Here is a 17,521-nt window from a genome sequence, read left to right on the forward strand (position 1 = left end):
AATGTTGGTACATTTCGTCAAAGAACGGAAAACAAGGACATTTCATTAAGACTTTATTTACATGTTTACATTACAGAGACATGTGAAGCATTAAAAAGCAGCTCCTACTGTCACAGATCACACGCATGTCCTGGTCAAACTATAAGCTATAAAAGAAAGATGTCTACACAGCGTGTGGGCAGCTGGTTGTTATATGCGTCTCGTGTTCATGAACTGTTCCCCGACATGTCCTGACCTGGTCTAAAAGGCTGCAAGAGAGAGAGAGACAAAGTCATTTAAAAGCTGTTACACAACGAAGCACAGCCTGTAAAACACAACCACTACACTGAAACCAAGAATGTGCTGATTTTCCTCTAAAAGCAACAAAGAAACACTTATTGATATCTGCACACTTTTAATAAATCATGCAAACATTAATGTAGGTCCAGTCAGAAAAAGACTCATGTTTCACAACAATATAAAAATGTCTCATTTAAAGACATATGGACAGAGCTGAAAGAAGACTGACATCGTCCTCGTCGGCTGTCTTTTTTAATTTATTGTTTTTAAGGAGATCCTGTAACACGTCTCCGTAACTCACAGAAACAAAAACAACAGTAGGAGCTTTAATAGAGTATAAAAATACTCCCATAGATGAAATAAAAACACGTTAGACGGCCGAATCTCACGCTTCACACAGAGCTTCTATTAATAAGTGTAAGAGTTGAAAGAATTGACAGTCACGTGAAATGACAGCAGTGAGGTTTTATTTAGACATGTAGGACACATCAGAAGGAAGAGAAAAAACTTCCATATTTATTCAGAAGAAATTGAAGTATCTATATGAACAAACGTGGCGTCCAGATTCACCACAGTCGGTTTGAAATAAACAAATAATTCCACAAACTGAGATAACACAGGAGGGTGAATCGAAGTTTACATCAGAATATAATATAAAACAACTTGTGACAAATAGTCTAAAATTAGCACAACTGGATCATCTGGAAATATCTAAAAACACACGTGTGTGTGGATTAATGGAGCACATTAACCAGTTGGAAAACTGGGTTTGGAGAAAAAATGGTGAATTGAGTCACACGAGACTGCTGGGCAGGTCGTAACAGGCTCTGTACAGTATGTCGAGCTGCAGTGCTGTTCAGTAGCTTGGCTTAAATCTGAGATGCAGCATATTTCAGAATCGTGTCGGTTATAACGAGCACCGGCTTTGTTAAATGATCTAACAGGAACTTCACACACGATACAAATTCTGCTCTTCGCTCCGTTTCCACTAGAAGCACATTGTGAAGGCTACAACAAAAGCATCACAGCCACCACAGATGAACAGAGCAGCACGAAGCTACAATACCAAGACAGTTCACTGAGACAGGAATTAGATGGAAGTTTATTCATCTCAGACAGCTCCAGTACTGGGACAGAGTTTTAAGCTTTAAATCGCGCCCTCTATTTCACATTTAAGGTAATAGGCGCCAAAGAAGGATCGCAGCTCTGAACGTTCTTCATGAACACACGTCAGAGGACACCTGTTCAGTTTGAACAGAAAGTCGAAGGTGCCTCGTCCAGGTCGGCGTGCACATGTGGATCCTGCAGATCCACATCCACTGCAGATCCTGCAGGATTTTCTGCTTTAAAAGAAAGAATGAAACGATTCAGTGTTTACAGCGTGACTGTTCAGTTTATCTTAATCAATAAAATGCTTCTGTACTGATACTTGTTAGTGTTTAGAAAATAAAAGCTTCTGCTTTAATAACATTCTGAAAAGATTTTCACATTATCGCTCAACAGGAAGAGTTTTTACGACTTTTATCGACTCCAGCTTCAGAGGAAAGACTGAAATACAGGACAAGTCATTTTTACCGTTTTAAACAAAGCTCATAATCACTGTTATGTTGTAATAGGAGGCTGCACTGATTCATAGAACCAAAAGCCTCAAATTGTGTCACAGACTTGATCTCATCCAGATCCAGCTGATGCATCGCTCTCCCACCATCAAATATGTTTCTGATATCATCTCCCCGACCAATTGAAATAAATATGTTAACAAAAAGAAATGATGAGCACAGCTTTCTGGTTCGTGTGCTTCAGCATGTTTTCCTTCAAACGTACAAAAACCACCAAAAACACACGAAGATGATGATGATGCACAGGAGGGTTACACGTTGACTCATCGGGGGATTTCCAGCCTTTCTTTAAATGCAAAGTGACCTGCAGCAGGACGACTCAGATGGGCTCTGCTGCCGCTCGTCACTACCTGGCTCTTTATTGGAGGAGCTTTTTAATGCACAGACGTGCGCCTGCGTGTGTGTGTGACTGTTGACATACTGTGGGCGACTCTCAGATTAATGAGGTTCGTTAGTCTGTAATCTGGTTAATCTGCTGCTGTAATGCGGCTGTGCGTAAAGCTCCTCTAAACTTGCCTCGTTCACACAGGCTTGCGCACCAACACACCCAGACAAACGACAAGTGATGCTGAAAATGCACCGGTCCATCCCACCAGCGCATTTCAAAGCCGCCCAGATGGCAGACAAAACAGCGTACAGTTTGGCAGTCGGTGCCCAGACCGGGCGAACAGAAATGAGAGAAACAATGAAAGCTCTGGACGTGCCCCAAATTCTAAATCTTTGGCCAAGCTGCAGAGCCGAGGAGAGCCTCAGCAATTCCAGCTACGCGGCGAGAAAATCGGCCCCAGGTGTGCAACAGTTAGAAAAAAACAAAAAAATGCCCTCTGCTGCTCTCAGATGCCGTGGGTAGCGAGCATTGGCCGGCACGAGAGGACCCACGTGGAGCTGCGACGCCATCTTGTTTCACCGACAGACTTGGAAGGGGCAGCGATCCCCTCTGCAGTATGGGGAACACACACACACATCACATTACAGACGTGTTGACAGATAGTGTAGGAAGCACACTGCTTATTGATGAATGAGCTTCTCCCGCCTGCAGCAGAGAGTGGCTGTGTGTCGAAGGGAGTGGCAGAAAAAAAGCTGCAGATTGGCGAGCGAGGCTGATGCAGAGGGAAACCATCCCCGCTGCCACAAAGAGGCTCATCGCCAGCCGTCTGTCGCCTACGTCGATGCATTTTCACAGCGTGCCGATCGAGCTTTCTCACTTTTACTCTGAAATAAGCTGACTCGATTTTCACGAGAGGGTTTAGGCATAACCAACGGACCGTCCTCACAAACCCACACCAGGGTCGGCCTTCAGCAGTCCGTCTTTACGGAAAGTTCGTCCACATTAAACAGGATTACAATCAACTGTTGCCATTCCAGGCTGAATTTTGCAAGTCTGAAGACTAAAACTAGACTAGAGTAAATCCCTGGGATTGTGTGGTGCAGCAGCTTTGCAAGGCACGCGTTATTCCAGACCACCACTCCAGACTCTGCTGTGGAAAAGCAAGCACAGAAACACATTTTCTATAAAGATCCTAACATAATCTGGGTGATGGAGCAGCTTATCGTAGCTGGTACATGCCCAGCAGTCACACTGTAAGTGTCTGTCCTCCATGTCTGGCTCAGCTTTGGGGACACAGTGTACAGACAGTGTGCAGAGGAGCCGAACAATGGACGGCGCAAGCCTGCGGCTCCTTTGGAGCTTAGCGGCTAGGCGCTAACTTGCTCCAGGTTAGTGTGCGCTCACTGAGCTGAGCGAATCAAAAGCGATTTGGAGGCAGAGAGAATGTAGAAGAAGAGACGGGGCTCACAGAGGCGTTACATAAGACAGCAGGGTTCAAGCTACAGTCCATGTTGGTTCATCAACAACACGATGAAAGCTTCTTCTGATCGGAGGCAAAGCACTGAGAGGGTGAAGCTCAACACATCGGTACATTATACCACATAACTGTCAATGCAAGAAACACAAGTGAAGTGGAAACCGTTACACTGAAGCATTTACTAATGAAAACAAGTTTAGCATTAGGGTCACCACCGTACATCGACCCTGCTAATTACCTTGCTAAAATATGAAACGCACAAATCTAGCACTGAACTTTCTGCATGAAGGGAAGTATCCATGGAGATAACTTATCATCGATACCCTGCTACGCTCCATTAATGCCACAACACGGTGGAGTAGGAGTTCAGGCAGATATCGAAAAATCAGGTAGTCAAAGAGCTGCTGCTGTGCTGCAAACGGGTATCGCGAGAGCGACCTGCAGGGTGGCGTGGATGTGCAGATCTCACCCATTAACCAGCAGCTGGGTGAGAAATGAAGCTCGTGCAAAAAGAGCCACCACGTGCCCCTATGACCAAGTCAGCAGGTAGGATCCTCGTTACTATCGATGACAAAGTGTCGCAGCTAGACACCAGAGTCCAATCAGAATCGACTCAGCAGCTGCACCGTTCATTCATGGATCGCGGTCGGTGGTGGGATCATTGTAGTTTAGAAATGCCCCGGCGATGGCTGCTAGCCGCCTGGCTGTGTTTTCACGTGGTCACCTTTGCTTTGCGTTGGCACGCGCGAATGAGCGTTAATGTTGGTGAGGGTTTGCTGAGGTCAAGCACATCATGTACAGAGCTGTCATAGTCACGCTCTCGACATCCCTCTGTGCTGCTCTCAAGTCACGGACGCCGAGCAAGTATCCAGGCCTGCTGCAAAAACCAGGAAAAAAGGGCTGCAAGACTTATCACTGTGCACAAGACGAGACTGACACCATCGCCACAGCATTAGCACCATCCACCACAAGCTGCTCAGCAACACCTATTGGCTTTAGCAGGAACATGTATTGGTTTTAGCGAGCATTGTTAGCTTCAGTGCTCCACCTGAAGCTGTTTTTAAAAAATTAGTAACTAACAGTAAGCATTAGTCGTTATTAGCCATTACAGCTCTGAGTGGGCCCTCTTTTTCAGACCACGTGACACGAAAACTCAAACACAGAATCCTGCGGAGACTCATCAACATGTTACTTTAGCGTAAAGCTTTTCTATGCGGTCCAACATGGTGCTTGTGGTCCATACTGCGAGAATCGAGCCTCAGCTGTGACAAGATGATCGCTTCCTGTCACCCCTCTGCACACCTTTAGCTCAGGCGGCCTCAGCTCTGTCACATGACTTCAATAAAGCGTGCATGATGCTACACTCCCATCAACTAAAGCCCAGATATTTGACCAGCTCTACTTGATTTCATGTGCTGTGAAGAAGCGAGGCGGCAAAGCGGCCAGACGGGAAGAGCGAAAACTCCAGGTAACAACATCATGCCGGAGTGTGAGTCAAGCTGTGAAGTGTGACATGGTTAACGCCTTAGCTCACTGCGCCACGGCCCCCCCCTTCGGTCGCCATTGTTGGAGGCAGGAAGGTGCGGGAGATAGCGCTGCCTGTGCATCTCTCTCAGCTCCCGAGAGCCTAACCCGTGGACATGAAAGCACAACGTCACAAGTTAGGGTCTCAGGGATGGAGAAAGACGCGTATCCTAAACGAACTCCTCTCCCTCGTTGCACAGCTGCTTTGAACCCTCTCGGAAATCACTCGTATTCCTGCGCAGGAATAACCTCCGTGTGCTGGACTTGCTTATAAGTCAAATGAGGACTCAGAGCGTCTCCTGCATACAGAGTGAGCTCTGCCTCGCACAGCCTCAGAGGCAATGCATTAGCTGCAAGCTCCACAGCCCCCTATGCATTCGTGAGCATACAACAAGTGCAAGCCTCAGCCAGACACAACACTGGCCAGCCCCCCTCCCTCAACTATCTCTCTCCCCCTCCCCCACCTCGGCTGAACAATACAGCACTTTGAAAAATGCCTCCTGCCATCAGGTACAGAGCCTGCTGCCGTACTGTATGTCCAAAGATCTGCGAAGGTCTGCTTCTGTCCTTTAGTAACCATTACTTGCAGGAGATGCAAAAGACAAAAGCCCCGCGTGGATGCATCGGCTTCAGCATTGAAATTTGCGCCAGACCAGCGCAGCATCTCACAGTCCATCTCACACGATGACTTGCATGCTCGTCCGACCGACATGCCTTTTGCCTGGTGCAACAAAAATAATTTGGCGACCGCTCAGTGCTTACAAGTGCACATCCCTGTTCAGCACAAGCTCCCCAATCCTCCCGAGAGGCTGCGCAGGGAAAAAGACAAGCCTGATGACAAAGCTCTACAGTTCCTTCTTGCTACCATGGTGGTCTAAAGCATAGGAAACAGATGGGGAGCGGAGAGGAAGAGAATTTGTTGGTATCGACTCACCCTCCCCTTTGGATCCAGGATGCCCCAATCGCTCGCTGCTCTCCGAGCTCACTGCCTGCTCAGGGAGGGGAAGAAAGAGGAGACAGAGAGAAAGAAAGCTCAGATTTAAACTTACAGCACGCCAGCAAGGCTCCGGTAACGCTCAGAAAAAGAGATTTCCTTTCATTTTATTTGAAGAAAAAATGATGAGAGCGGTACAAAGCCGAGGCCGGTCAGTCCTGCTGGAGCTCAGGCGGAATAAATAGCGAGCGGCACGGAGACGAGAAAGATGAGGATGGGTGGTAGGACTGAGCCGGAATGAACCATGTGCACATTCCCTCTCCCTCTATCACTTTGCTCTTGCTGCTCTCTCTCTCACACACACACACGCACGCAGTCCGGTCAGGACAGTCGCTGAGACCGTTTCCAGGAAAACAAAGCACTGCAAGGATGCACTAGTTAAGGTTAGGTAAGACAGGTAGGCGAGGAGGGAAAGAGAGGCAGCGAGAGAAGGAGGTAAAAGAAGAGAGCTGAGCCTCAGAATCAGCGCTCACAGCCAGTGAAGCATGCCAGCTTCTGCCTCACCGACATGAGGAGGGGCGAGAAAGGGGCGGGGGGGTGCGCGCGCACACACACACACACACACACACACACACACACACACACACACAGCCTCTACTTACTTTGTATCCAAACCTGCAGGTCTCGGGCGCAGGTTGGTGACAAAGGGGGAGGACGTGCACGCACACCCAAGTTAAAGGACAAAAACCAATGTGCCTGCTGATCTCTTGTCTCGCTCTGCTTTCTCTTTCCAATCACATGCAGAGGTGGAAAGGAGGGAAGACAGGAGAAAAAGAAAAAGCATACCTCCCTCTCCCTTCTCTTCCTTCCCAGAGAGTCTCCCTCAGTCTTTTTCTTTCTCCTGCCCGTGCTGATCGAAGGAGAACGAGAAGAGAGGGAGAGATCATCCATTAATTTGCCTCACAGCTGTAATCGCTTACAGCCAGAGGCCCACTTTTCCTCTGTATCAGACAGGGTGGGGGGTGGGGGGGTTAGGGGCAGGAGAAAGTCGTCCTTTTCTCCTTTTTTTCTCCCACCTCGCTGTTGTCCATTTTCCAAACAGAAAACAAATCCACTCTTTTGCTGGCATGCAAAGAAAAACCAACAAAAATCCACTTTTCCAGTCTTTCTGTCTGCTGTCTTATTCTGCGCCTCACACCAGCCGACCTCTTTCACACTATCCTCTCAGGGAGAGAGAGAGGGGCCATAGAAACATTGCTACATGATGTGCTTTGGCTTATACAGGCTACATTTAATCTCCACTGGCTCCCCCAGGCTTTGGTATGGAGAGAGAGGGAGAGAGAGTGAGAGGGAGGGAGGAGGGAGGGAGAAAAAGAGGAGAGATGATGGGGGGAGGGACAGATGGAGCGAAACGAAGGAGAGCAGCGACCTACAACTGGCTGCAGGCTCAAATCAGCGACGGGCCCGAAGAGGCTGGGAAGGAGAGAGGAAAAAAAGGAAGAAAAGAAAAATCCCCGAGACCACACTGCCCTCTTGCTTTCCTTCTGCGAGCGATCGACCGCCTGCGTCTGCAGCCCGGCTAATCTCCCGTCACGTCGTGCTGCTTCTCAATGCAGCTGCAGTAGAAAACCGAGCATCTGGATCTGCAGCACGATCCACCTCTGTAAGCCGGCCGTTGTGAAAAATAATCATGCTACATATTTTACAGTCTCCCTGTTGACACGTTCGCATACGTGTGCACGCACAACACACACACACACACACACACACACACACACACACACACACACACACACACACACACACACACACACAATGCAGCAATCCTCATTTATCACCTGCTTTGTGTCCAGATAGAGCCAGTCTTCTGTCAGGTGCTAATATTAGCCTGCTTTGATGGTGAGAGCCTGCAGCAGGCAGACAAAGGCGCACATGCATGCACGCTGAGGCGTGTAGGCTCAAATACAAGTATGGTTAAACTTCACACGCGTGTGGATAAATGTGCAAAAGCCAAAATAATAAACCACCTGGCTAATGAAACTTTGCATCCAGCTCAGGTGCCACCGATTTACCCATCCCATTCCGCTCTCTCCAAGTATTTATTATCTGCTGGTAACGGCCAGGAATCTGCACCCGGCCAGCCAAGCGGTACGTCAAGAGAGACCCAGATCTGTCACGCTGTAGCCCACGCGCACGACAACAAAGCAGCAGGACTGCAAACAAACCTGCAGCAGCAGGTCTGCAGAGCCAGACCTGCTGGGTGGGGCGACGACGGGTACGACGCTCCCGGCCGGAGAGCTTGACTGACACCTGTCACATTGGACCATCGCAGCTGAGGTCGGGAGGTCGTTGCTATGGCAACGGGGATGGCGAAAAGAAAGGTTCAGGAAGAGGACGTCTGACCTGTGCTGACTGGATTTCTGTGAAAATCATCAATGTTCAACTGGAAACAGTGCATAAACATTTTGCAGTAATTAGCACCGTCAGGAGATTTTTCTGTGTGATGTCAGTAACCTGATGGCGTGCTGGCCCGGAGCAAAGCTGGCCGAGAGTCGGTCTGCAGCAAAGGCAGATGCAAACATTGAACGTTGTGTGAAATGTTCCTAAACTACTCACCAACACAGTAAAGATGTGAGATAACATTACGCACAGGAAAATGCTGAAAACCAATAATGAACGTGCTCATGAGCAGCACTCAGCAGTGAACACAGCTCACTCAGAAACCATCCACAAATGCAAGTTTCAAATCTCTCATGCATAGAAAACACATAAATAAATATGATTCAGAAATGGAAGCATTTTATTTACTGGAAAACTCCCTGTGGTCTCACTAATTACAACATCTTTGGAAATTACAGATGCTGCATTCTGTGGCCTGAGAGCCAGTGAGCGCTCATCACTGGCTCACGTGTGAAGGCACCGCACATGCTCAATGACGTACACAGTCTGTGGAGCGATACATCTGCAGCGTTTCTTTGTCACTGAAGGTCTTGCTCATTTCAGCAAGACAGTGCCAAAGCACACTCTGTACACAAATTTAGCCTTGAAATGATTAAAGGACCCACAATCAATCTTGTTTTCATTTCACAGAGCATACAAGCTTTTGTAGAAACTGAGTTTTCGTGATTTTAATCTTGATTTTCTTTTTTCTTTTTACCAAACCTGATAACAAATAAAGGCTTGACTAGAACAGGTCAACTAAAAAGGTGCACATATACTCTTGACTTCTTAAATGTATTTTTAAAAGTGTCAAATTCTGCAAAAAAAAAGATGGAAAACGTAAATAAAACTTTCTCCTGGGACTGCCCACAGATGTATGCACACATGGTCAATGTAAAAGCACACATGCATTTGTACAAATGAAATTATTGCAGTCTTCTAACCTGAGGTGGATCCTTCACAGGGTTAACCAACAGGGGGCAGCCTTATGCTCCTCTGCTGTAAACATATGCACTTGTAGACGAGTGCCAGGCCTCAGTATATAACATATGAAGGCCAGTGCGCTCATGTTACTGCTGCTGAAGAGGGAGTGTTGGACGCTGTAAATCCAGCAGGTTCACTGCTGCCAGCAGCAAAGCAGAAGAGGCAAAACGTCAGGGTTAGAAGACAGCCGCAGAGGGAAGAGCTGCTCGGTTTGCATTCAGGATTAGAGTTCAAATACTGCTGTTTTGATTTCTTTGCAGATCCACTCCAAGGCTGGAGAAGCCAGCCCAGAACCATGAAAATGTCTGTTTTGCTGTGCAGTAATCATTTCAATCAGTTTATTTCCTGTTCCTCCCTGACTGTCACAATATTTCACATGTCACACAGAATGACAGCAGCAGTCTGCATCTGCCGATTGGAAATATTGTGACAATAATTGTCGAGGCTGACAGCAGACGTTACTGATGGCGAGCGGACTGGGACGCTACAGTGGCGGGCTCCCGTTTGAATCCCGTGCTTTTCTCCCCTTCGTATCCATCACCGCACAAACAGCAAGACCGAAGCAGCCGGCCTCCTTCCACGCAGTCATCAGCACTAATGAGGTTATCGCCGTTGCCTCGGAACGGAAACCCGGTGACGCTTCGGTGCACGTCAGTCCTATCGGCCACGCAACAATGCAGCGTTTCTGATCTCACAGGCCAACGCTGCTGCCTTCACATCAAACATAGAGTACAGATCTCCGCTGCCAGCTGGCACACAAACAGAGCTGGAGTCGGAAGTACGCAAAAAATTACAGGAAGAGATATTCACACGTCGGCTGTGGACATCCGACACACTGCAGCACAAGCAAAACATGTCAGAAAATTACTGGCAACAATTTTGGGAATAAATAAAGAAAATGTTTCTCAGTTTTTGGATAGTTGGCGAGACAAAATAAGAAGTTTATTGAACCCAAAAGAAACATCAATGAAACCAGAAAGAGGCATTTCAAAATATTTTCCACAAAGGTCCAGATTTAATGCTTCACAATATTAAAATGCAAACGGGTATCTGACCCCGAACAGGCCACAGACCAACTCGTGATGTGCAAACACACACACACACACACACACACACACACGCGTGCACTAACAGGCCAAAAAGTGTCGGGAAATGTTATTGACCACGTTGAGTGTGCGGTATCTCGATTTAGCACGCCGTTAAATAATAACAGTGGACTATATTGATCCAGCTGTGCAGAGTGCCGTGCATACCTCAGGGAAAGCTAGGAGGTTGTACAGTTATCTCCCGGGGTGTAATTCTCAACTATACAACCTACTACCTCAACCTGGGAGCAAGCAGACCTGGCCAACAGGGCTCAATGGCGACAAACACGTGAAGCAGGAAAAGGAAGCTGCTCGTGGGCTCAAACAGTCGTATCTTATTGGTTCGTGACATCACTCCATCCCATCTGTCTTGGCAGTGCAACTCTGTATCTTAGATACGGTCTCTATATACAAAGCAGATAAACATGCCTTACTCCACAGCTTCTCCAAACCCCTGTCTTCTCATTGACCCTCACACACACACACACACACACACACACACACACACACACACACACACACACACACACACACACACACACACACCTCTGCCCAAATGCTGACCAGATTTTTAAAGTCGCCTTGGAGTCAGAAATGTTGCACTTCTCGCTGCGTTTGGCCCTTCGAGCTTTCCTACGCAGAGAGAGGAACGTGCACACCTGACACTACAGTATATACACAACAGTGACATCAATGTCACAGCTGCTAAAGGTCTCCAACATGAGACCTGAATCCATCAGTGCACACACACACACACACGCACACACACACACACACACAAACGGCCAAAGAAAAGCACTGACCAACAAACCCATAATCTGACTGGTCACATCTGCAGATGTCCAAATGACCTCGATTACATCAACAGTGAGAAAAGAAATCTCGAAAAGGCATCGTCCATGATTTTACACACAGCTGAAAAAGATTACTGTATGGAACTACAGAAAAATATTTACACATTTCTTCAAATTACTAATGTATATTTCTGTAAAATCAGGTGCAGAGAAACAGTCTGTTATTTAAAGGGTTTCTTGTGAGCTAATTTGGAATTTTTATGGTTAAAAACATCAAATAAAAATCAGTTCTTGAAGCAGTATTTTACATTTTTCTGGAGGGGGGGGATAAGAAATTAAAAATGCTTCCTGCTGCTCTTTTTAACTGTCAGCATATGAGAAGTAATGGCCATTTGTGAGAAAACAAGCATTGCCGACTGTCATCTGTATGCATTCTCTAATTGGGCCAGCGTCTTCTTCATTAACACCAGGAAGGCCACACCGCAGCTAATTGACTGCTGACTGAAGAAACCTGCTGAGTTTTCTGCAAGCTAACATTTGAAATGCACACAAGCTGTAATTACATTTTTGCTTTTAATTGACTCCTTGTTGGCTTACTGTTAACCTCTCAAAGTCCCATTTCTTCTTCTACAAAGAAACCATTTCAGCTCGGAGGACGTGTGAGGAGTTTTGTTGCACAGTTAAACGGCGATTCGATGTATTTAGAGTAAGAAGTTAGAGTTCAGCTACAATTCAACCCCGGGACTGTGTCTGTGACACAAACAGTTAAAGCTTTTGGGAGCCCGTGCACAGCCCCCGCCGTTTGCCGCTGATCCTGCTTGGGGTGGTTGGAGCTGCACAGACGCAGACCTGTAGATACAAGCTTGTGGTGTCACTTAACACAAGTTCGGATCTACGGGTTTGGGGCTGCGAGCAGATGACTTCAGGAATCCATCAGCATGGCGACACGGAACAAATGAGCAGCTTTAATTATGGAAATCTTTTAGACTTATGGCAAACGTATTTGTCTGCGTGTGTGCAACAAGTCCGACTGTTTCCCCGAGCAGCAGGAATCAGCTCGAAAGGCAGCAAAGAAGAGAAAAGCTCGATTCCACCAATTAACACGACTCATAGCTCCAAGTGTGATACTCTCTGAGCCCAATATTCAGCTTCAGCCTGGAAAAATGATTCACGAGTGAGCAAAGTTTAGCCTTTAACAGAATACATTTAATCGCTGTGTTTAATGCAAAAAAAAACCCAAAAAAAAAATCCACATAGAAAAAAAAAGAACTGAAATAATAATTATAAATAATTTTCCCACAAAAACAATCATAAAACCTTTATTTCTGCCTCAGCACACACTGCAGTCACTCACTGTAGGCCCACAATGCACTGCATCACAGCCAGATACTTGAACCTCATATTATGCGCCTGCAGTAGTTACGCCGGCTCCTCTGTCCCACTCTGACAAAGTCGTTTCACTGAGCGATGGCTGGAAAAATTCACGCATGTGGCTGCTAACAGAAAATGTTCTAAACAGCAGGAAAAATGCTCTCTTCAAAAAAATCAGTCAATGCCAGCTTGAATTTCTATGCTGAGTTCAAACTAATACAATTAAAGACAAAAGTTCTTAAGAAATGCTAACTGAATACAGAATTGCAGCACAGATATTTATTATTTGACATTTGCTGGAATTACAAAAACAATAACGACAAAATATTTACAATTTTGATTTCTGGGAAAGAAAGAAAAAATTACAGCTTTTAATTTTGTAAATGTTTTCCAGCAAATTCACAGTATAAAAATGTGATTGCAGGTAAAACCCAGCGATGCACTTTAAGATGACGCGGAGCCCACATTTGAACACATTCTTGTCTAATGTTGTCGTTCTGCAGCACAAACACCAACAGAAGAAAACAGAATGAGTTTTAACTTTCAGACATTTAAACTTCCTTCTCCTTCTTTTCCCTCGGCCTGAATTTAAATGTGATGTCTGACTTTGAAGCTGTTGCCAAGTTGCTTAAAGTATGTCAGTGGGTCTCTGCCAGCGAGCTGAAAGACACCTTGAGATTGGCCGAACAAAGAGGTCGGCGGGGGCCGCAGCACCCTGCCAGCCCGCGCTGCCGCACCAGCGTGCGTGTGCGTGCGTGCCAGAGACAAACTAAAACAAGCAAAAGGCCACCACCTGCATTGTTCGGCAATGAACAACAGCAGTGGCAGCCAAACCCAGCGGTGCTATACGCCCAGTCTACCCAGCAACAGAGGTGGTGTGTGTGTGTGTGTGTGTAAGAAAGGAAAGGGGGCAGGGGGGTCAACAGAGGTGAAGGAGTGAGAGGTGAGGAAGTGGCATGTCGTTAGCACTTTGTAATATCATGCAGCGTAAACAGATATTCCTCGCGGGCCAACAGGTAGCATCAGGCCCGTTTCACCACAGCAAACAGCAAACGGTAAACACGACAGGAAAAATCTGCAACCACACTGCTCAACATTACCAGCCTGAAAGCAAAGAAAGGGAAAAAAAGGTCCGTGGACACTGGTAGCACGATGACTTACCGATTTGCCTTTACGTTTAGTTTCCAAATGTTTCTTTTCTCTACTCTGCAGGGCCTACGGTGCTTTGGCAGAAGGTACGGGCAATCATTTCCACTGTGGCCCATCGAAAAGAAGAACAAAAAAAGGCTCAAACATGCAACTACAGTAGCACGAGCACCCTGAAAGGCAGCTCGAGAAGAGGGTAAAGAAAGAGTGAGACAAAAGAAAAAAGGCAAAGGGAAGAGAGACTAGTGAAGGGGGAGAGAAGGAGGGAGAAGGAGAAAAGTGAGCGATAAGAGAGAAAACCCAGTTTTTCTTTTTGGTGTTTTTACAATTTTGCTTTAGCGCGCGGCAGCAATAAGAACTATACGTAAGCGAGAAGCCTGTTAATTCTACAAACTGCCTCCCTGCACTACGAGCAAATGACAAGCAGCATCTGTTTGTAACACGGCCAAGATCCCAGCCCTACGAAGAAGAAATTAAAGTGAAAAAAAGGTTTGATTTTCCTCTTTTTCAGTCTTTATCTGCAAAACTCTCCTCCTCTCTTTGACTCCCTCCCTCGCTCAGCTGAATAAGGCAAAACAGAAAAGAGAAAGGGGAGTGTGGAAAAGCAGCGAAAGGAAAATGCAGCCATGAAGCCGTCCTCCTGTCACCCCTGAACCTCTCCCCCTCTCCCTTTTTCCCCTCCTCTTCCTTGCACACTCCTTCCTCCTCTTCTCCTTCCTCTGCATTTAAAAAGCAGGGAGGACAGGAGAGTCCAGGTACAGCTACTACTCACTCAGTCCTTCTCTTCCCAAAATGCCCTACTACTCCGACACAAACACTTGGAGACGCACACACACACACACACACACACACACTCGTATCCTCGTCTCCCAGAGCGTCACACACAGCCAGAAGCAGACTAACTTGCATGCACGTACACACTCGTGCGTGCACTAACGAGTGCATATACAGAAACACACACATGCACGCACACATTTCTTGGAAAGCTTCCCCGCACCAAAAACAAATACCAATCTTTAGTTAGCCTCAGCTGCGAACAGAAAAGAAGGAGTCATTTCGGGACTTGGCTCTGGTTTACCGAGGCACAGATACAGACCATTTCTCCATATGCCTGCCTTTCACAGCTCGGGAGCAGCTCCAGATTTCACTGTATCATAATACTGCAAAAAATGTCCTCTGTCACTGATATCTTTTGATAACATGCAGCTCCAGTAATAAGACCGTGAGAGTGGCCGGCACTGGGCGAACACCGGGAACAGGGGCTTGTTTGGCACGGTTTTAGTCTCAGAGCGATCAGGTGCAGAGGTGCAGCTCTGTAAATGCTGGTGACAGCACATACACTCTGGTCCATCATAGGACATGAGTGGTTAGCAGTTGAATCGATACGGCACTCAGATAGTTTTGAAATACGCACTCCCAACTGACAGAGGGCTGCAAGTTTGGGCTTTTTCACACAAATTAAATTCAGGTAGAAGATGCAGATATCTTCAAGAATTCAACTGCAGCAGTATCAGCTCCTTGAGACCCACTGAAAGCTTACTCTGTCCCTGGTACTCTTTGGTGTTACAGACTGGCTGTTTTGGCAAACAGCTGTGTACTGCATGCTGACATCACATCACAGGAATTCTGGGTATTCAAGTGTAAGAAATAGATTGTCCGAAAATAACGCATCTGTGGATCCGATTACACAGTTTGTGGGCAGAGGCTCAAGCACTCGACTACGCCAAACCTTTACCAATCCGCAGCCATATTTGATTTTACCGTAGATTTCACCCTGAAATAAGTTTGGTCTATTTTAGCGTTATTCTGTGTTGTGCCTTCAATTGATGGTTTGTTTTTTTTCACTTGTCATTCTGCAAACAGCGCTAGTTTGTGCCACAAGGGGTCAACATTTAGTCATCTCGCACTAGTTTTTCTGAAACTAGGAATTACTTCCTGTCTTTAGAAAAAACAAACACATTTTATTTATAAGAGTCTGTCGTTTCAAGTTCCTTTATATTGTAAAAGCCTAAAGCAATAGAGAGAAAACCCCAACAATCAAACTACCCCGTTTGAGCAAGCACTTGGTGACAGTGGGAAGGAAAAACTCTCTTTTAAAGGGAAGAGGTCACCTGGTATTCCCTCCCAGGAAGTCTCCCATCCACGTACTAACCTGCCATACACGGCTAAGCTTCCAACATTAGACAGGACTGAGAAACACTGAAAAAAGGTGGCCACACCGTAGCAAAGTGTTGTCCCACTTTTTCAAACAGATTACTGCTTAAAATGTGACCATATGAAGTCCACATGAGGACCACGAAGACTGAAGGTAAAATTGTAGCTGTTTTGTATCAACTCTGTGTACCAACCAGCTTCCTGTTAAGGTACCTGGCACTCAGATGTTAGCAGCAAATCCAGCAAGTCACGGACGTTTAAAGTCGAAGCCATTGCAAATCAGCACATTGCCCAGTAACCTCTCCATAGTTTATCCCCGGTCAGTTACATGCCAAGAGCACCCCATAAGCCTCGCCGGTAGTCTGGTTACAACCAATCAAAGTCCCTACAGACTTTACAAATTCTCCCACGGCCTGTTCAGTTACTCTTTACAGGTTATTCAGTGTTGTCTGCTTCACATGTGAGTGGTGTGTCACAGGTGTGTGTACTCTATAATTCTGCTCTGTCTTTATGGACATTTTCAACAAAATCTTCCATGAGCTTATACATGTAGTCAAACCTACACTCACATTTGTAGGTGAATTTTTGGGAAATCATTAAACTGGTGAAGCTTGTAGCCATTGATACTTTAAAAAAGAAGAACATCTACACTGGATTATATGCATTAATACTTTCTGGCAGTCCACAACTGATTTAAAGTTATGCTGGAGGGAAAAAAAATCTAATTTGCACAGAAAGAGACTGCCTAAGTGAACACAATGTGCCCATATTAGCATGGCTAATTTGCAAGCACAACTTTAATCATTTTAACTTTCAGTTCTGACCAGACAATGAACGGTGGAAGATAAAATGTTCCTAGCTTATGTTTTACCTGATACCTCAGTAAGTTCGTTACACAGGAAACACTGTGAAGCTTTAAAATAAGCAGAGTTGACACTGTGGATATTCACTAACACGTGTTCCCATGGTCAGCTGCAATCGTTTCGTTGGGGAAGGTGTGACCCAGCAGCTACTTTTTTCCTCTTTAAAATGTAGCTAAATCTTCATACGGGGTTGCTAAATTTCCTAAACAGTTTCCCAACGTACCCATTTCGGACCAGCGTTAAAGCCCAGCCCAGACAGGACAACAAACAAGCCAAGAACACGAGGAGTGAACCAGCTTGTTGTGCACTTCTGCCCTCTGAGTGAGCCTCGACCGATTTGTCAGTTTCTGCTCTTGTGACCTGCCGTCCGTCCTTCAGTGGCCTCGACTTACCAACTTCAGTCCAATCTCTAGCATACAGATAACTAGCATGAAGTTTCCTTCAGGGAACAAAAACAAATATACCCTTTCAACTCAAAGTAGATCTGCAATAATCTTGCTATAATGAATTTTGACTGTGTCGAG

At 46.1% G+C, this 17,521-nt stretch overlaps 1 long non-coding RNA gene across 4 annotated transcripts; it reads right to left on the reverse strand.

The window, feature by feature from the left end:
* Positions 1 to 36: 36 nt before the first annotated feature.
* Positions 37 to 12,314, reverse strand: LOC120718000. Of its 4 annotated transcripts, none has more exons than XR_005692336.1 (3): positions 11,433 to 12,314; positions 6,824 to 11,215; positions 37 to 6,216 (listed from the first exon to the last, which is right to left on the reverse strand). It is a non-coding gene; the product is annotated as an uncharacterized LOC120718000 (long non-coding RNA). The 4 variants fall into 4 exon arrangements; XR_005692335.1 differs by having other exon boundaries at positions 11,415 to 12,314; XR_005692337.1 differs by having other exon boundaries at positions 7,008 to 12,314.
* Positions 12,315 to 17,521: the final 5,207 nt, after the last annotated feature.

Source organism: Simochromis diagramma, unplaced genomic scaffold (genome assembly GCF_900408965.1).
Source record: "Simochromis diagramma unplaced genomic scaffold, fSimDia1.1 OVJJ01000024.1, whole genome shotgun sequence".
Lineage (NCBI taxonomy): Eukaryota > Metazoa > Chordata > Actinopteri > Cichliformes > Cichlidae > Simochromis > Simochromis diagramma.